The 21,340-nt window shown below is 43.3% G+C and overlaps 1 protein-coding gene and 1 non-coding gene across 2 annotated transcripts in view; one reads left to right on the forward strand and one right to left on the reverse strand.

The window, feature by feature from the left end:
• ATOSA (atos homolog A) overlaps positions 1 to 21,340 on the reverse strand; it is a 145,214-nt gene that overhangs the window by 115,264 nt on the left and 8,610 nt on the right. The window lies entirely within an intron of this gene.
• On the forward strand, positions 21,143 to 21,249 carry LOC128589328 (U6 spliceosomal RNA). The gene has a single exon (XR_008380923.1). It is a non-coding gene; the product is annotated as a U6 spliceosomal RNA (small nuclear RNA).

Here is a 21,340-nt window from a genome sequence, read left to right on the forward strand (position 1 = left end):
GCTGGGGCCGGGTTTGAACCCGCCACCCTCGGTATATGGGGCCGGCGCCTTACCGACTGAGCTACAGGCGCCGCCCTAAGTTCTAAATAGAATAGCTCTGGTTTGTTATATGTAACCTCCAAAAAGCAAACAGTCACATTCAGATGATAAAAGCAGCAAACATTTTTTGAGTACTTAAGTAGTAAGCATTATCCTGTTTCCTTGTTTTTGTTTTGTTTTGAGATAGGGCCTCTCTCTACTGTCCAGGCTAAAGCGCAGTGGCATCATCATAGTTCACTATAACCTCAAACTCCCCAGATTATGTGATCCTCCTGCCTCAGCCTCCCAAAGTAGTAGGATTACAGATGTGAGTCCTCACACCCAGCCAATCCTAAATGCTTTTTATGTATTAGTACATTTAATACAGCATATCTATGAAATAATTATCCCTGTTTTATAACCAAGTAAACAGGAAAAGAGATTAAATTACTTGCCCAAGGTCAAGCAATCAGGCAGTAGTTAAGCCAGAATTCACACCAAAGAAAGTGACTTTGAAGCATCAATTCTTAACCACTACCTGTTAGTGGTATCTTTTAGTTTGGCTTTCCACCCAAATCCTGCACCTTCCTGTCACTGAACTTCTGCCATTTCTTTGCATGGGATCCCTCCCCAACTCTGATTTTAACCCTTCTGGGCTTTCAGGGTCCAAACTCTCACCTCATGGATATCTTCTAGAACCCACACTCACATACACCAAGAGACAGGTAGTCTCACTTTGTCATCCAGGCTACAGGACAGTGGCCTCATCATACTCATTGCAACCTCAAATGCCTAAGCTCGTGTGATCCTCCTGCCTCCACCTCCCAAGTAGGTGGGACTATAGGTACATGCCACCATGCTATTTCTTTTTTACTTTTTGTAGAGATGGTGTCTCGCTATGTTCTTAGGCTAGTCTTGAACTCTGGAAGAAGCAGTGCTAAGATTATAAGTATGAGCTTCCATGCCTGGCCCATCTGTCTTTTCTAACTGCATATTATACTTATGATTTAATGCCGCAAATTGCTTCTGTCTTTTTAAGGGAAGAAATGGACTATGACTCCAAGTCCTTTGTATTTCCTATATTGAGCGGCACCAGGCTGGGCACAAAGACTGAAGTGATTACTGAAGATCTAAGGTGGTCATTATTCTCTGGATCTGCTCCAGCCAATATGGTACCTATTAGTCACCTGTGGTGACTGAGCACTTGAAATCTAACTAGTGAAACAGAAAAACTGACTTTTTAATTTTAAATAATTTAAATATAATTTTCTTTTTTGACACAGTCTCACTGTGTCACTCTCGGGAGAGTGCTGTGGCCTCACTGTTCACAGCAACCTCCAACTCTTGGGTTTAAGCGATTGTTTTGCCTTTGTCTCCCAAGTAGCTGGGACTACAGACACCCACCACAAAGCTCAGCTATTTTCTATTGCAGTTGTCGTTGTTTAACTGGCCTGGACTGGGTTTGAACCTGCCAGCCTTGGTGTATGTGGCTGGTGCCGTAACCACTGTGCTCCAGGCGCCAAGCCTAAATATAATTTTCTAATAACAGAATTGAATTCATTTTTAAAACTGAGCATATTTGGAACAACTTGGGTATATGAAGCTAATTTTTCAAAATACAGCCTCCAGGGCGGCACCTGTGGCTCAAGGAGTAGGGCGCTGGTCCCATATGCCGGAGGTGGCGGGTTCAAACCTACCCCCGGCCAAAAAACAAAAAAACAAACAAACAAACAAACAAAAAACAACAAAATACAGCCTCCAAATTGAAATGTGCTATTAAGTGTTAAATATATAACAAATTTCAAAGACTTAGTATAAAAAAAGTACAATATCTCTATTAATATATTTATTTAATTTTTATTTTTGGAGACAGGATCTTGCTCTATTGCCCAGGCTAGAGGAGAGTACAGTGGCATCATCATAGCTCGCTGGCTCAAAGGTCTTCCTATGTCAGCCTCCCCATTAGCTAGGACTACAGGCTTATGCTGCCATGCCCAGCTAAGTTTTCTGTGTTGCTCAGGCTGGTCTACAATGCTAGTCCTCAAGAGATCCTCCCACCTCAGCCTCCCCAAGTGCTAGGCTTATAGCTGTGAGCCACTGCACCTAGCCTATTAATACTATTAAAATATCGATTATGTGTTGAAATGATAGTATTTTGGATATATTGGGTTTAATTTTTGAAATGTGGTTGCTGGAAAATTTAAGTCACATATGTAGCTCACATGATATTTCTATTAGAGAGCATTCTGGAGGATTCTACAGCTGACTCAACATCACAAAAGATATTTGAAAATTAGCTATGTTCTTCAACCAAGTGATGCCCTCAAGCTATGTGAATTTTCGGCTAAGAGAATCTGTGCTTCCCCTAACCTTGCCAAGGGTTCACCCTTATCAGACTTGAAATGCATCACAAAGTGGTTAGAGCACAACCTAGATATATACCGGGAACAACAATAAACAACCCTTCTAAAAACAAGTTATTGGGGTCGGGTGGTGGCTCACACCTGTAATCTTAGCACTCTGGGAGGCCCAGGTGGGTGGATTGCATGAGCTCAGGAGTTCAAGACCAGCCTGAGCAAAAGCGAGAATCCCATCTCTGCTAAAAATACAGAAACTGAGGCAAGGGTGGCGCCTGTGGCTCAAAGGAATAGGGCGCTGGCCTCATATGCCAGAGGTGGTGGGTTCAAACCCAGCCCAGGCCAAAAACAACAACAACAAAAAAAAACTGAGGCAAGAGGATTGCTTGAGCCCAAGTTGGAGGTTGCTGTGAGCTATGATGCCATGGAACTCTACCCAGGGTGACAGCTTGAGACTCTTTGCTGGGTCTTAGAGATACAGAGACTAGAAAAGCAAGTACTTACCCTCAAAAAGCTTTATCAATTGAGAAGGGACTCAGCTGTGTAAATATAGTAACTGTGTTTAATCTGATAATAGCAAAAAAATTCATGTATAAGGAAAACAGGCAAAAAAAAAGGAAAAGTTAATTCTCTCTAGGAGAAGGGGTTGCTAAAGAAAGAAAACATGTTAGCTATGTTTTAGAGCAGTGTTTTTCAACCTTTTTTTATCTGAGGCATACATTTAAATTATGTTGATCAAAAAAAAAGTGTAAAAAAAGAATATACTCACCGTGTTTTGAACTTCTTTTGAAAATGATTTAATGATTGTTTTTTTGGAGACAGAGTCTCAAGCTGTGGCCCTGGGTACAGTGCTGTGACATCACAGTCCACAGCAACCTCAAACTCCTGAGCCCAAGCAATTCTCTTGCCTCAGCCTCCCAAGTAGCTGGAACTACAGGCACCCGCCACAACGCCCAGCTGTTTTTTGGCCCAGGCTGGATTCGAACCTGCCAGCTCCGGTGTATGTGGCTGGCACCCTAGCCGCCTGAGCTACAGGTGCCGAGCCTAATTAATGATCTTTAAACATTTTCATAGCACACCAGTTCAAAATCACTATTTTAGAGGATTAAGAGGGGTCAGACAGGAAAAGTAGAGGAGGTTGGAGATGGAGTTATTACTCACAGATGAAATATGTCACTGAGGCATAATAGAACTTACCAAGATGTGCTATTTAGTTACAGCATTAGATTTTTTCTTTTGGAGACAGAGTCTCATTATGGTGCCCATCACAGCTCACAACAACCTCAAACTCTTGGGCTTAAGCGATTCTCTTGCCTCAGCCTCCCAAGTAACTGGGACTACTTGGTGCCCACCACAGGTGCCCGCCACAACACCCGGCTATTTTTTTTGTCGCTGTAGTTGTCATTGTTGTTTAGCAGGCCCGGGCTGGGTTTGAACCCACCAGCTCCAGTGTATGTGGCCAGTGCCCTAACCACTGAGCTATGGGCGCAGGGTCAGCATTAGATTTTTTTTCTGGAAGGGGGCACCAGTGGCCTTAGTCTTTGTCCTTCTTCATAAATATGCCTTTGCCAAGTAATTTGCAGTCCCTCCCCACTAATAGATCAGAGCATATTTCCCAGCTTCTGGTTTGGCCATATGACTTGCTAATACATAAAATGAGGCTGAAATAACAATGTACTAGTTCTGAGTTAGACCTTCAGAGCCTTGCCCATTTGCTCTCTTGTATCTCTGTCATTACCGTATCAGATGCCTGGTCTAACCTGCTAGTCCCAAGAGGAGAGGAGACAGTGTAATGAACCAATGCTGACTCATAAATCAACCCAACTTTCATTAGCAGAATCACCACAGTTGACCCAGAGATCCATAAGAATAAATTTGCTTTTGTTTCTGGTGGTGTTTTTGTTGTTGTTGTTTTTTGAGACAGAGTCTCACTATGTCACCCTTGGTAGAGTGCTGTGGTGTCACAGCTCCCAGCAACCTCAAACTCTTGGGCTTAAGCGATTCTCTTGCCTCAGCCTCCCAAGTAGCTGGGACTACAGGTGCCCACCACAACGCCTGGCTATTTTTTTTGTTGCAGTTGTCATTGTTGTTTAGCTGGCCCAGGCCGGGTTTGAACACGCCAGCCTTGGTGTATGTGGCTGGTGCTGTAACCACTGTGCTACAGGTGCCCGCCACAACACCTGGCCAGTGGTATATTTTTGTCGTTTTGCTTTTATTTTGTGAAGAAAGGGTCTCACTCTCTTGCCCAGGTTAGAGTGCCATGGTGTCAGCCTAGCTCATAGCAACCTCAAACTCCTAGGTTTAATCGGTCCTCTTGCCTCAGCCTCCCCAATAGCTGGGGCTATAGGCACCCACCACCATGCCTGGATAATTTTTTCTATTTTTAGTAGAGATGGGATCTCACTCTTGCTCAGGCTGGTCTGGGACTTCTGGTTTCAAGGAATCCATCTGCCTTGAACTTCCAGAGTGCTAGGATTACAGGCGTGAGCCACCATGCCCAGCTAAGTTTTCTATTTTCAGTAGAGATGGGGGGTAGGGTCTCGAACTTGCTCAGGCTAGTCTTTTTTTGGGGGGGGGACAGAGTCTTAAGCTGTCACCCTAGCTAGAGTGCTGTGGTGTCATAGCTCACAGCAAACTCCAACTCTTGGACTCAAGCTATCCTCTTGCCTTAGTTTTTCTAATTTTAGTAGAGATGGGATCTTCTCGCTTTTTGCTCATCTGGTCTCGAACTCATGAGCTCAAGCAATCCACCTGCCTTGGCCTTCCAGAGTGCCAGGATTACAGGACTGAGCCACTGCACCCAGCCACTAAGGGCTAGTCTTGAACTTCCAAGCTCAGGGATCTTACTGCATTAGACTCCCAGAGTGCTAGGATTACTGATGTGAGCCACCATGCCTGACCAGAATAAATTGTTTTAAAGCTACTAATTCTTGGAATGGTTTGTTATGTAACATTGCAGCAATAGGAAACCAAAATAGCTATAGTAATGATTTTAGATTTGGTAGACAACAGAAAATTATGAAAGATTTTAATAAATAGATTGTTTCAGAAGGATGTCTTCAAAAACAGAGTAGAAGATGGAGAAGGGAAGAAAATGGTAGGGGAAGCTGTGATCCAACCCCAGGATTATATAAACCTTAACTAAAGCAATAGCACTGGGATGGGGTAGAGAAGACTGGAGAGAGATTTAGCAGGTAAAATTGATAGAACTTGAGTGGTGACTAGCTGTAGGTAGAGAGCAACCGTCCTGTCCTCTATCCCCCTTGGAATAGTTGGTGGGCCACCATGTACCTTTAAGATAGGAAATTCAAGAAAAAAAGATCAGATTAACCACTGGGAGATGTGTGTAGGGGCGGAGAATAGGAGTAAAGTATTTAATTTTACTGTTTTATTTTTATTTATTTATTTATTTTATTTTATTTTTTTTTGTAGAGACAGAGTCTCACTTTTATGGCCCTCGGTAGAGTGCCGTGGCCTCACACAGCTCACAGCAACCTCCAACTCCTGGGCTTAAGCAATTCTCTTGCCTCAGCCTCCCGAGTAGCTGGGACTACAGGCGCCCGCCACAACGCCCGGCTATTTTTTGGTTGTAGTTTGGCCGGGGTCGGGTTTGAACCCGCCACCCTCGGTATATGGGGCCGGCGCCTTACCGACTGAGCCACAGGCGCCGCCCTTATTTATTTATTTTTGAGACAGAGTCTCAAGCTGTCACCTGGGTAGAGTGCTGTGATGTCATAGCTCACAGCAACCTCCAACTCTTGGGCTTACGCGATTCTCGAGACAGTCTCACTTTGTTGCCCTCAGTAGAGTGCCCTTGTGTCACAGCTCACAGCAACCTCCAACTCCTGAACTTAGGTGATTTTCTTGCCTCAGCCTCCCCAATACCTGGGATTACAGGCACCCGCCACAATGCCTGGCTATTTTTTTGTTGCAGTATGGAAGGGGCTGGGTTTGAACCCGCTACCCTCGGTATATGGGGCTGGCGCCCTACCCACTGAGCCACGGGCACCGCCCTTAAGCAGTTCTCTTGCCTCAGCCTCTCAAGTAACTGGGATTATCGGCGCCTGCCACAACACCCGGCTATTTTTTGGTTATAGTTGTCATTGTTGTTTGGCAGGCCCGGGCTGGATTCAAACATGCCAGCTCCGGTGTATGTGGTTGGCTGCTGAGCTACAGGCACCAAGCCTGTTTAATTTTTTTAAGACAGGGTCTTTCTCCACTGCCTGGGCTACAGTATAGTGACATCATCATAGCTCAGTGTAACCTCAAACTCCTGGGCTCACGTGATCCTCCCATCTCAGCTTCCCAGAGTAGCCGAGTGGCTGAGATTACTGGTATGTGTCATCACACCCAGCCTTTTTTTTTTTTTTTGAGACAGATGGGGTCTCACTAATGTCTAGGCCGGTCCAAGCTCTTGCCCTCAAGCAGTCCTCCCTGGCCCCAGCCTCCCAAAGTGCCAGGATTAGAGGCATGAGTCACTGCACATGGCTAGTATTTAGTCTTAGACATCTTGTGTTTAGAAAACCTATAGACAGATGTGTTGAAGGTACAAGGGGGTGAAGTCTTTTTTTTTTTTTTTTTTTTTTTGTAGAGACAGAGTCTCACTGTACCGCCCTTGGTAGAGTGCCATGGCGTCACACGGCTCACAGCAACCTCTAACTCTTGGGCTTACGCGATTCTCTTGCCTCAGCCTTCCGAGTAGCTGGGACTACAGGCGCCCGCCACAGCGCCCGGCTATTTTTTTTTGTTGCAGTTTGGCCGGGGCTGGGTTTGAATCTGCCACCCTCGGCATATGGGGCCGATGCCCTACTCACTGAGCCACAGGCGCCACCCTTTTTTTTTTTTTTGAGACAGAGTCTCACTATGTCACCCTGGGTAGAATGCCATGGCGTCACAGCTCATAGCAACTTCAAACTCTTGGGCTTAAATGGTTCTCTTGCCTCAGCATCCCAAGTAGCTGGGACTACAGGCACCCGCCACAACGCCCAGCTACTTTCTTATTGCAGTTGTCACTGTTGTTTAACTGGCCCAGGCTGGGCTCGAACCTGCCAGCCTTGGTGCATGTGGCTGGCGCTGTAACCACTGTGCTATGGGCATGAAGACAGGGATGAAGTCTTATTTGGATATATATTACTCAGAAACCATCAGCCTAGAAATGGTGCCTACTCCATGGGGAATAGATGAAGATACTGATGTAATGGGATATCAAGAAAAAAAGGGTGTTTAGTAATGTCAGCTGTTGTGGAGAAGTCAAATAAGGTAAGAATTGAGAAATACCCTTTTTATTTGGCAATCACATTACCCATAAGAGAAGGAACACTTTCGAAATTCTTTACAGATGGAGAGAGGTAGGCTGGGCACAACTGAATTCACTGTGTATTCAGAAAATAACTCACAATGGGGAAATTCACAGTGCCATTGCTTTGAATCAAATCACTACTTCATACCAGGCATAATTCTGAGAATAAGTTGGTAATGTATCCTGAGCACATATGTTGGGACTTCAACATCATTCGTACTTTATCCCATGAAATATATCAACAGAACCCAATATGCAGAGATTTTGCAGAAATTGTTTATCTCAGAGTTATATACTTCAGAGATATCTGATTTATAGGAAGTCACATAAAAACTAAAAAATTCCCCAGCTCTTATTCATAAATATCGATGTATTGAATTTCTTTGCGGTGTGCTATAAACATAGCATTTTCCTCTCAGTAAATTATGGCTCATTTCTGCCTCTTCATCAAGGGTACACCAGGATGAGTCTAGGAAACATGAGTGGATATTGACATTTTGTCTAGCAAATGAAATCCACATAGCAAAGATGTTTTGTGAAGATGTAGCCACATGAATATAAAACAAAGCCCGTATGGCTATTTAGATTGTTAGATATTAACACAAGGCTATCCCTGGTTATTGCCTTTAAAAAATAGTAAGAGAACTAGGTCATGCAGATCACCTCAGAGTACTTGACTCGTTTGTGGCTCCTTTTTTTCCATGTGGCTTTCAGTTGCTGGTCACAAGTGATTGAACCAGCAATCAATACTTGACCTAAAAGCAAATCTCTATAGACTGGCAAGTGGCCTACAAAGTAGCCCAGTGCTAGAGCACTGAGCTCCACAGGAGTGCATTATAGTGATTAGTGATTGGCTAATCATATTCTTTATGATGGTGGTGGTGGGAGGGTAGTGATGTGATATGCAGAGTTACTAACAGCTGGAGCAGACACAAAGGCCTCGCTAATGGTGGGCAACGGAAAAAGGAGCAACAGACACTCAGCTCTAGAAGAACACCAAATGCTCAAGACAGGAGCTGCAATTAGGCTGTTGGAGGTGCTGCCAGTCCCAAATGATGGGAATGATGGTCTGTTTTTCTGTGAAGCTTGATTGTACACCTGTTGAGATTTGTCTTCCATTTAAGGCTCCGTGAATCTTTCCAATAAACTCCTTAAAAAAGGCAACCTAAATATTTCTGACACTTCAAACTCAAAAACGTCTAATGAAGGGTAGTGCCTGTGGCTCAGTGGGTAGGGCTCCGGCCCCATATACTGAGGGTGCAGAGTTCAAACCTGGCCCCGGACAAACTGCAACAAAAAAATAGCCAGGTGTTGTGGCAGGTGCCTATAGTCCCAGCTACTCGGGAGGCTGAGGTAAGAGAATCGCCTAAGCCCAGGAGTTGGAGGTTGCTGTGAGCTGTGATGCCATAGCACTCTACTGAGGGTGATAAAGTGAGACTCTGTCTCTAAAAAAAAATAAAAAAATAAAAAAAATCTAATGCAATTTTATATCACTTTTATATCATGAGTAAAAAGGTTAAAATACATTATTGAATTAGAAACCCTACATATGTCAATTAATTATTCAATTAATAGTTTTACTGATGGGTGGTGCCTGTGGCTCAAGGAGTAGGGTGCTGACCCCATGTACTGGGGGTAGCGGGTTTAAGCCTGGCCCCAGCCCAAAACTGCAAAAAAAAAAAAATAGTGTTACTGCTTACCTGCTATGTGACAGCCATGTACTAGCACTAGGAATTTAGTAGTGAGCAAGATTGACATGACTCCTGCCTGGATTGTACTATGGTGTAGTCTGGAATATTTATACTACTTGGATCTTAATATGGACCATATGGACAAACCTAAATTTTTTCTTTCTTTTTTTTTTTTTTTTTTTTTTGAGACAGAGTCTCAACTTTGACACCCTTGGTAGAGTGCCATGGCATCAGAGCTCACAGCAACTTTAAACTCTGGGGCTTATGTGATTCTCTTGCCTCAGCCTCCCAAGTAGCTGGGACTATAGAGGCATCTGCCACAATGCCTGGTGATTTCTGTTGTTGTTGTTGTCGTTGTTGTTTAGCAGACCCAGGCTGAGTTCGAACCCACCAGCCATGGTACATGTGGCCAGCGCCCTAACCACTGAGCTACGGGCGCTGAACCGACAAACCTAAATTTAATATATCTCAGCTTGGAATCTACATTTGTTTGCTTTTAATATTCATGGTTTTCCAAATATATTACATTGATAAGGATATACTACTAAAACCCATGTATTAACATTTTAATCTAAGAATACTTATGTTTGTCAAAATAGAGCTTAGTTCAGAGCTTTCTAAAATTTTACACATCTGAAACAAAGGAAACAAGAACAACAACAACAACAAAAACAAAAACAAAAAAAGCAAAACTACAAACTATTAACTGGAATATGGCCCCTAAATAGAGCCAAAAGTACTACACTTGATCTTAGCCAAAAGGACAAGAAGCAATATTAGAGCCAAAAGTATAGTACTGTATGTAACAAGATGAAATTTGCACAATCCAACAGAAAAGAATAAAGCAATGATATTTATATGCCAGCATTTTGCAATAGTAGTGATGTGCCACCTGTAAATGAAAGTGAGTCCTAAAAGTAAAGAGGTTTAACATTTTTCTTCATCCTAAGTAAAAGATAAACTAAAAATTAATGACATGGATTACCCAAGATAACGGGGCTGAAAACAAAGATATAGGTGATTCATTAAACTAGAATTGAAATAAATGGAGAAGATAGAATCTGATGCTTGGTGAAATTGAAATGTCAAGAAACTGACACTGATACATTCTGTGATGATCCTGCTGGTAATTCAATAGTCAAGCAAAAGATTTTAATGCTATATTTCTTAGACCACCTAAAAGTAAGAATGAATGTCTTTCCCAGTGGAGATAAGATGGCCCAGGGAGAGCGAAGAGATGAGCCCTGTTAAGCTCTTCAGAACGTCTAACACTCTTTAGCTATTATTTTAGTCGGGACATCAAGGGACTGAAAATGCTCTGAGTTACATCCTACCACTCAAAAAAAATTTTTTTTGTCTGGGGCTGGGTTTGAACCCACCACCTCCAGCATATGGGACTGGCACCCTACCCCTCTGAGCCACAGGCATCGCCCCCATTCAAAATTTTTTATAGGCTTTCTTTCCAAAATATCCAAATCTCTAAATATCCAGACTCCTATTATAATTGCTGTGTTAGACTTTGTCTGGTGGCTGTAGTACTGCTGTGGAAATTTTCCTGGTTGTCGTCAATTAAATAGATTGCAGTTTAAATGTCTGTAGCTCTCTAAGAAGGGAATACAGATAGTATTGGAAATCAGAAAGGTAGTATAACTATAACTACAGAAGATAACATTAGTTACCAGAAAAAGTTATAACGTTATACAAATTTGCAAATTAAAATGAATGAATAATCTTGAGGAAACTATAAACAATAAAATGGAATCAAGAATAGGCAGAGAACCTGAATAGACTGATCATCATCTAAGAATTTGAAAAGTGGCTCGGCACCTGTGGCTCAAGCGGCTAAGGCGCTAGCCACATACACCTGAGCTGGCAGGTTTGAATTCAGCCCAGGCCCACCAAACAACCAAAGAATAGCCGGGCACTGTGGTGGCCGCTTATAGTCCCAGCTACTTGGGAGGTGGAGGCAGGAGAATCACTTGAGCCTAGGAGTTGGAGGTTGCTGTGAGCTGTGATGCCATAGCTCTCTACTCAGGGCAACAGCTTGAGGTTCTGTCTCAAAAAAAAAAAAGAAGAAGAATTTGAAAAGTGAGTAGGTCTACTCCAAAAGGGCCAGAAGAGTTTGCAAAAGTTCTACCAAACCATCAAAGAACAATTAATTCCTTTGCCATATTATAAAAGTTGTCCAGAACAAAGGAAAGGGATAAAAATGTTCCCATTTCATTCTGAGACCAAAGTAATACAGATAAACCCAAATGAGAAGGACTTCTCCATCCCTCCCAAAACACACACACATACACACACACACAAAATCTCACTTATGAATATAGAAGCAGAAATCCAAAATATCATAGTAGCACAGAATCCATCAGTGTATTAAACTAATATTATCCTAGGAATATAGGACTCCAACACTATGAATTTCATTAATACAAATCACCATACTATCTGATTAAAGGAAATAGAAGCCAAATGATCATCTTATGCTGAATATGTACTTGGCAAAATTTAATATTCATTCCTACTAAAATGTCTTTGAGAACTAAAAAAGGAATTATTGTTATTATTTTTTGAGACAGAGTCTCACTTTGTCACCCTTGATAGAGTGCTATGGCATCATAGCTCACAGCAACCTCAAACTCTTGGGCTCAAACAATCCTCTTGCCTCAGCCTCCCAACTAGCTGGGACTATAGGCAACTGCCATAACACCTGGCTGTTTTTAGAGACAGGGTCTTTCGCTCAGGTTGGTCTTGGACTCCTGAGCTCAAGCAACCCACCCATCTTGGCCCCCCAGAGTGCTAGGATTACAGGCATGTGCTAGGATTACAGGCGTGAGCCACAGTACCCAGCCAAAGGGAATTCTTTTTTTTTTTTTTTTTTTTTTTGTAGAGACAGAGTCTCACTTTATGGCCCTGGTTAGAGTGCCATGGCATCATACAGCTCACAGCAACCTCCAACTCCTGGGTTTAAGTGATTCTCTTGCCTCAGTCTCCCGAGTAGCTGGGACTACAGGCGCCCGCCACAACGCCTGGCTATTTTTTTGGTTGCAATTCAGCTGGGGCCAGGTTTGAACCCGCCACCCTCGGTATATGGGGCCAGCGCTTTACCAGCTGAGCCACAGGCGCTGCCCACAAAGGGAATTCTGATAGAGCATTTACCAAACTTTATAGCGAGCATGGGCTGGGTGCCGTGGCTCATGCCTATAATCCCAGCACTTTTACAGGCCTGGGATTGTGAAAAATTCAAAGAAAGCATTCCTTTGAAGGAACAAGAATACCTATTTCTACAACTGCCATTCATATTACCTTTGTAGTTTTAGTCCATATGCTAAAATGTGAAAAGAGACATAAAATCCAAGTAAATGGCAATGTTGAGACAAAACCTATTCCAAAAGATACAGTTAAACTAATAGAACTAATAGGACTTATTATTATGGTTGAATACATGATCAATATTTAAAAAAATTAATAGCTTGGGCAGTGCCTATGGCTCAAAGGAGTAGGGCACTGGCCCCATATACCAGAGGTGGTGGGTTCAAACCCAGCCCTGGCCAAAAAAAATTAATAGCTTTATGTACACTAACACCAGACAGAAAATGTTAAGGGCAAGGGATCGATTCCTTTCACCCACTTCTAGCCAGTTCCTCACACATCCCAATGCACACACCTGGATTCTATTTCTAAATACCAGCCACTGTCCTCTACCCCCTACCATGGACTCCATTCAGGCTTATCTGGACCACTGAAATGGCCTCCCAACTAGCCACTCTGCCTCCAGCTTATCTCTTTGTCCAGTCTAGCTTATCAGCCAGTGTATACTTCTAATTATAGGGGATCTTAACTTGGGATACACGCAAAGAATTCATTGGGTCTGTGGCCATGGAGAGTAAAGTTTATTTATTTAATTAATTATATTATTTTTGAGACTTTGCCCAGGCTAGAGTGTGGTGGTGTCAGCCTAGCTCACAGCAGCCTCAAACTCCTGGGCTCAAGCTATCCTCCTGCCTCAGCCTCTCAAGTAGCTAGGACTACAGGTGCCCGCCACAATGCCCAGCTAATTTTTCTATTTTTAGTAGAGATGGGGTCTTGCTCTGGCTCAAGCTGGTCTCTAACTCCTGAGATCAAGGGATCTCCCCCTTCAGCCTCTCAGAGTGCTAGGGTTATAGGCATGAGCCAACAACCCAGCCAGAAAAGTTTATTTTTAATTTTCATTTATATCTAACTGAAATTTAGCCTTTCCTTTAATTATGAATATAAGCACCAAACCACAATATTAGTAGTAACTGACTGTTACCAACAGAAATTACAGATATTCTCATAACATAATTAAAGTTGATTCACGTGGGGCACGATGGCTCACGCCTGCAATCCTAATACTCTGGGAAGCAGAGGCAGGTGGATTGCCTGAGATAAGGAGTTTGAGACTAGCGTGAGCAAGAGCAGACCTTGTCTCTACTAAAAATAGAAAAACTAGGCTTGATGCCCATAGCTCAGTGAGTATGGCGCCAGCCACATACACCAAAGGTGGCAGGTTTGAGCCTGGCCCGGCCCTGCTAAACAACAATGACAACTGCAACCAAAAAATGGCCGGGCCTTGTGGCCCGTGCCTATGGTCCCACCTACTAGGGAGGCTGAGGCAAGAGAATCACTTAAGCCCAAGAGTTTGAGGTTGCTATGAGCTGTGATGCCACAGCACTTTACCAAGGGTGACGTAGTAAGACTCTGTCTCAAAAAAAAAAAAAGAAAAAGAAAAACTAGCCAGGTGTTGTAGCAGGAGCCTGTAATCTCAGCTACTTGGGAGGCTGAGGCAAGAGGATCCCTTGAACTCAGGAGTTTGAGATTGCTGTGACCTGTGATACCACCGTACTCTAGCCAGTAAGACAGAGTGAGACTCTGTCTCTAAATAAATAAATAAATATCTGTCTCTAAATAAATAAATACAGTTGATCCATATATCTCACGACATCACTTATACTCATTACCACCTGGAAATTATGGTAATATCAGACTTATTACTAGATTTTTTAAAAATGTGCTGATAAAGCAAATATCACAATTAAGAAATTTTTTGGATTTCAACATTATTGGATTCCTTTTAATTCCTACGTGTTTTAATTTATACATTTAAAATTAAATTCTGAGGCTTGGCACCTGTAGCTCAGCAGCTAGGGTGCCAGCCACATACACCGGAGCTGGCTGGTTCGAACCCAGCCCAGGCCTGCCAAACTACAATCAAAAAATAGTGTGCTGTGATGGGCGCCTGTAGTCCCAGCTCCTTGGGAGGCTGAGGCAAGAGTTTAAGCCCAAGAGTTTGAGGTTGCTGTGAGCTATGATGCCACAGCACTCTACTGAGGACAACAAAGTAAGATGCTGTCTCAAAATAAATAAATTAATTAATTAAATTAAATTAAATTCTGAGGAATTAATGGGCTTTAAACCAGACTGCCAAAGAAGTTCAATGCCAGAAAAGATTAAAACCCCATTCTAATATCTTTTCAGACCTGATCTTATTACTCCTATAATTTTAAATCCTTAGGTGGCTGGCCAGAAAATAAGTTCTAACAGTGCTACCTAGGTTCCCCCAATCCTCAGTTAGTTAATCATTCTTCCCTTTTCCCATCCTACATTCTGACCACCCCAAACCGTGCTGCTCCCTGGCATATGGCCCTTTCCTTCCTCAGAAGCATTTGTTTCTCATGTTCCCTTTTCCTGCCACAGCCTACTCAACCATGGAAAACTACTGCTAAATTCTTCAAGCCTTATTCTCTTCTAACCCTTCTCCTGGGCCAAATTGGCTGTTTCTTCACCCTTCCCCCTCCAGCACATTACACACCAGAGAGCAGCCTTGGGGAAGCCCCTGCCTCCTTGGGAGAAACTATCTTACATACTTGGAATCCTTAGGGCATGTCAACAGATGCTTCCTAAGTGGCTAGTTGAATTGAACTAAATTAGTACCTTTTAAAATTATCTGAGAATATGACTCATTTCTTTAATTCATAAGAATATGATGAAATATGCCTCAGAATTTTTCTCTAATCTTCTTTATAACCTTTAGGTTAGAAATATGAAATGACATTTCTTACAAATAAACATTTGTAAATCATGAACTAGAAAATATTTGTAGTACATATATCTGACAAAGGATTCAGAACCATCATTAAAAAATTTTTTTCTAAAAATAATCAAGAAAAATACAACCAGTTCAATAAAAAAATTGAGCAAAAGAATAGAAATTTGGAAAAGGAAGATATAGAAATGGACAACAAAGGTGAGATAAGGCTAAACAGGGCTTTATGATTCATCAGGGAAATGCAAATTAAAATCACAATAACAATAACAAATTAAGGGAGGTGACTGTGGCTCAGTGGGTAGGGTGCCCGCCCCATATATGGAGGGTGATGGGTTTGAACCCGGCCTGGCCAAACTGCAACAACAAAAAAATAGCCGCACTGTGGCAGGCGCCTGTAGTCCCAGCTACTCGGGAGGCTGAGGCAAGAGAATCGCCTAAGCCCAGGAGTTGGAGGTTGCTATGAGCTGTGATATCACGGGACTCTATCGAGGGCGAAAAAGTTTAAGAATAAGTACAACTAAAAGATGTTTACAGAAGTCAGAATTGTGATTAACACTTCAGAGAATAGACTGAATAGTACACAAGAGAACCACCTAGGGTACAGAAAACTTTCTATACGTGTATCTAGATGGTGGTTATCCAGATGTATACATAAGTGAAAATTCAGGTTCAAAAACTTAATATTTTTATATTAAAAATTTAATAAAGTGTTATTCACATTACTGTTTGTATACCTCACTAAACAAACTTGGTCAAATCTACAGAAGTAGTAGTGACTTTGAATGTCTCTAGCCTCTAGAAGTCCAATGCGCTATCCATTGCACAATGGAGCCCAAAGTGGATTTTGGAAACTCAGGCCATGGTAAAACTTTGGAAAACATTTTCAATATAGTCCAAAGAAAACTATCAGTTGACCCAGTGGAAGGAATTAGAAAGTTATTCTTGGTTGAGTATAAAGAAGAACGAAAATAGAACATATTCTGAAAGTAGAAGCACTACATGAATGCAGTGTTAACAGAAGTCTACCCCAGCCTTGGGCCAACAGGGACTTGGGTTAAGCCACTGATAGTTCAGAAATCACTAAGCACCGTGAATATGCTAGCCTCCTAACATCAGTACATGCTTTGTTTCTTACTGTCTACTACCTGTCCTCTTTGTGTCTTCACGCTGGTAACACTTAGGACCAAAGAACATTTTATTTCTGTTGCAGTCAGGGAGAAGACGGAAAAATGACTTTGAGGGAGATCATTTGGCTAGGGAGAAAGGGATTCACAGGGAGTGATCTCTAAGGTCCAGCACTCCCACATCCTTGTTGAGTGTATATGGTCATCTTTGGAGGGTCCTCTGCCTACTTCAACCCCCAAATCCCTTTAGCCCTATCTTATCCCTGCCACTGCCTTTTAAGGTTTTCATTGTTGCTCTAATACAGCCTCCCAAATAGTTATCTTGCCTCAGAAGGCCTCTACTCTCTCGAATTTCATTCTCTAACAGCCTTTGTATGGTAAGAAAGGTCTTTTATGATCTGTCCACACATATCACCCTCTCCAGCCTCATCTCCCCAGCAGGCATCTTGTGCAAGTCCTTAAAATGTGATATCAAGTGGGAATGTGTCCAGGTTAGCCTGCAAAGACTCATTGTTCCCTAGAATTCTGGGGCATCCTTCTGTTACCCCTTAGAGTAGCATTTGGATTGTGTATTTGTCAGAATCTGAAAGATACCAGTGGCTTTAGCAGTCTTCTGCCTGCTTGCCTTTGTTTGTTAAAATTGTCAACTCTAGAGAGAGATTTCCCAACGTGAAGGACATTAAGCACTAGACATGGAGCATCCCAAAACATAGCTTCCTCTTCCTTAATGCTCAGAGTATGTATGGGTATGGCATTAGCTACTTTATTCACAACATATAAATTCTTAAGAATCTAAAGTGTAGATTATTAACATGGAATTAATGGACAGATTGACTATCAATGGAAGAAGAAGGTACATACTTATTTTCTCTCTCATCCTCTCCCCCATTCATTCATTTATTCATTCATAAGGTCTCTATCGCTTGTTGAATGCTATTGAATGCATCCTAGCTCACTGCAACCTCACACTCCTGGGCTCCAGTGATCCTCCTGCCTCAGCCTCCTAAGTAGCTGGGACTACAGGCATGCACTACCGTATCCAGCCAATTTTTTTTTTTCTGGTAGAGATGGGGTCTTGCTATATTACCCAGCCTACTCTCGAACTCCTGGGCTCAAGCAATCCCCCTGCCTCAGCCTCCAAAAGTGCTGGGCTTACAGACATGAGCCACGTCCAGGCTTATTCTTTTTTCTACTACTTTTACAGGGACAGCTGTGTGATTCTCGTAGTGAAAATCTGAATGTCCTCTTGGTGAGAACTTGAAGCCAAAATGAAATTTACTTAGAACCAAATTAAGTTATAAATCCTTCAGAAGGATAGAGAAGTATGAATAATAAGTATTATGTGAGGGTGTAAAATGCCCAAACCCAGGTATCGCCTACCCACCTCTAGGTTTGTAATCCTGTACTATACAACCCATGGTGCAGGGGTTCAAAGCTCGTATCTAAGTGTTGGCTTCAGAGAGTTTCTGCCCCTCCTCTTGCCTATAAAAAAACATTCTAAGCTTTTATACTTTGAGGGAAAGAAAATCCATACCTTTCAGATTCTCAACAAGATCCAAGACTCCTTTAAGAAAACAAAATAAGGCCTTATCGTGACTAGTGTTTTCTTTCTTTTCTTTTTTTTTGAGACAGAGTCTTACTCTGTCACCCTAGGCAGGATGCAGTGGCATCACAGCTCGGAGCAACCTCCAACTCCTGGACTTAGGTGATTCTTTTGCCTCAGCCTCCTGAGTAGCTGAGACTACAGGTGCCCGCCACAATACCTGGCTATTTTTTGTTGCAGTTTGGCCAGGGCCGAGTTTGAACCTGCCACCCTCAGTATATAGGGCCAGCGCCCTGCCCACTGAACCACAGGCGCCACCCACAGTTTTTTCTTTCAACTCCCACACTTTATTTGGACAGAAGAGGCAGAGCATCACCACAGGCCCATGCCCCAGGGATGTCAGGTTTTAGCACCGAGAGGCATCAGCACATCACTAATACAGGCAACTGGGATAGGGGTGGTGTAGGGAAGCTGTTGGCTGCAGCAGGAGCAGCAGCTCTATGGACAGGGAGGGACAGCCACCCCAGGCCAGGGAGAAGAATCCTATGGGCAAGTAGGAAGGAGCCTAGAGGCCCTTGTACGCTCAGGAGGCCAAGGCACCTACTGGACAGTTCACTTAAGCATGAAGAAAGAGGAGGGCTAGACTTCCGTGTTGTAGATAGGAAGGGAGACGTTCTTTATATAGGTGGGAAAAAGGAAAGGGATTGCATAGAAGGCCATTCCAGATTTCACCTTACAGATGGGCATGGGTGGGAAGAAGGAAAGTTTATTTTAAATATTGGCAGGGGTCTCTCCTGTGTACTGCAGTCCCATAACGTCAGAGTCCCCACCCAGGAAGAGGGAAGCCCTCTGTGCCCCCAGAGGCTTGGACCTGCAAGGTCTGGGTCATCTGCCTCCACCAGCTACCTGGTGTGGGAGATCTTGGTGGCGGGGGGTGTTGAGGGGTCTGGAGCAGTCTCCCTGGAAGCCACCAAAGGCTCTGGCCCAGCACCCACTCTACTCCTCACTCAGCACAGCATAGCTGGCAAAGACTGGAGGTGGGCCTGAAGGGGCAGGGACCTGAGGCAGGCCCAGGGGCAGGTGGTGGTGGTGCTCAAAGAGGAGGTCCAGGTGGACGGTGAACACTGACGTCTGCAGCAGGAGCAGCAGCTCTATGGACAGGGAGGGACAGCCACCCCAGGCCAGCGAGAAGAATCCTATGGGCAAGTACAGGAAGGACAGCAGGCCTGCCTCCTCCTGGAAACTGAAAAATCACAACTCCATCACTCAGTGTTAAGGAAGCCCAAGATAAAGGCATGGAAGTGGCTCCAGCCGCTGCTTAATGCAGCCAGACAGCTGACCTGGCTGTAGAGGGCTCTAAGGGAGCCGGTGCTGGAGCCTCCTGAACCAAGTTCCCGGCGCCCTGAAGGGCCAGACGATATTATCTTACTGAGGCACTGATGACTATCAGATCTCTTTTTCTGTTCCTGTAGATGCTCAGTCCCACTCTGGGTCTCTGCCGTCCACATTCCCTGGGTCCAGAGGACATCAGCAAATGACCAGGAACTATGCACTGCAGGGTTGAGGAAGTCCTGGGGCAGGACCACCACGTGGTGACCACGTTGTTTTTACACCTAGAAACAACTGCCCTTCATATTTACCTAGAACACACTTAAGGGAGTGATATCTAGCAAAGTTGAATGCTGCAGACCAAGATATTTGTAATTCCTGAACACAATTAAAGATAATTATGTTATTAAGTTGCTGCTTTCCTTTATTAGAAAGACAGATTTTTTTTTTTTTTTGAGAGAGTCCCACTCTTGTTGCCCCAGACTAGAGTGCAATGGAATCAGCCTAATTCACAGGAACCTCAAGCTCCTGGGCTCAAGTGATCCTGCTGCCCTCTGCCTCTCAAGTAGCTAGCACTACAGGCACCAGCCACCACCCAGATAATTTTTCTATTTTTAGTAGAGACAGGTTTTTGCTCTTAATCAGGCTTGTCTGGAACTCCTGAGCTCTAGGGATCCTCCTACCTTGGCCTCCCAGAGTGACCCACAGCCACCAGTTACAGATTTGCTTTTTTTTTTTTGATTTAGAGTCTCACTTTGCATGCCACCCCACCCACCCCCACCCACCCACCGTTGAGTGCCAATGGCGTCAAAAGTTCACAGCAATCTCAAACACTTGGGCTTAAGTGATTCTCTTGCCTCAGCCTCCCAAGTAGCTGGGACTACAGGCACCTGCCACAACGCCTGGCTATTTTTAGAGACTAGGTCTTGCTCTGGCCCAGGCTGGTCTGGAACTTGTGAGTTCAGGCAATGCACCTACCTCGGCCTCTCAAGAGTGCTAGGATTGCAGGCATGAGCCACATCACCTGGCCCAGATTTAAAAAAAATAAAACAACTCTTTTATGGAATAAATCTGTAGTTCAGTTTTTGAATATATTTATTTATTTTTATTGAGACAGAGTCTCACTTTGTCACCCTTGGTAGAGTGCTGTGGCAACTTCAAACTCTTAGGCTCAAATGATCCTCTTGCCAGCTTCCCAAGTAGCTGGGCCTATGGGCACGACCAGAAAGCCTGGCTATTTCTAGAGACAGGGTCTGGCTCTTGCTCAGGCTAGTCTAGAATTCTTGAACTCAGGCAATCCACCCCCCTCAGCCTTGCAGAGTGCTAGCATTACAGGTGTGAAGTAAATATATTTACCTCAACATATTTGTTTAACAAAAGAAGACGTTAGTCCAAGAGACAATATCCTTTGCTCTTAGAACATCTAATCATCAAAATGTGAGTTCTCCCTAAGTTAACTTATAAATTTAATATGATATCATTAAAAATACAAATAAGCTTTGTGTTTTTTGGAGCTAAAAAGGTTGATACTATATTAAAGTTCACATAGGGAAATGAACACACAATAGCTAGAAAGTATGAAAAGGAAAATTAACTAGGAGGGAAGAAGAGGACTAGTCCTATCACGTGATTGAAACATACAACAAAGCCTCTATACTTAAAACAAGGTGGTACTAGCAGATGCATGGACTGAGGGGAAAAAGTACATACAGTGCTCGCTTTGGCAGCACATACACTAAAATTGGAACTATACAGAGAAGATTAGCATGGCTCCTGCGCAAGGATGACACGCAAATTCGTGAAGCGTTCCATATTTTTGATTAATAAATTGTGGTATATGTACACCATGGAATATTATGCAGCCTTAAAGAACGATGGAGACTTTACCTCTTTCATGTTTACATGGATG

Source organism: Nycticebus coucang, chromosome 6 (assembly GCF_027406575.1).
Source record: "Nycticebus coucang isolate mNycCou1 chromosome 6, mNycCou1.pri, whole genome shotgun sequence".
NCBI classification, from domain to species: domain Eukaryota; kingdom Metazoa; phylum Chordata; class Mammalia; order Primates; family Lorisidae; genus Nycticebus; species Nycticebus coucang.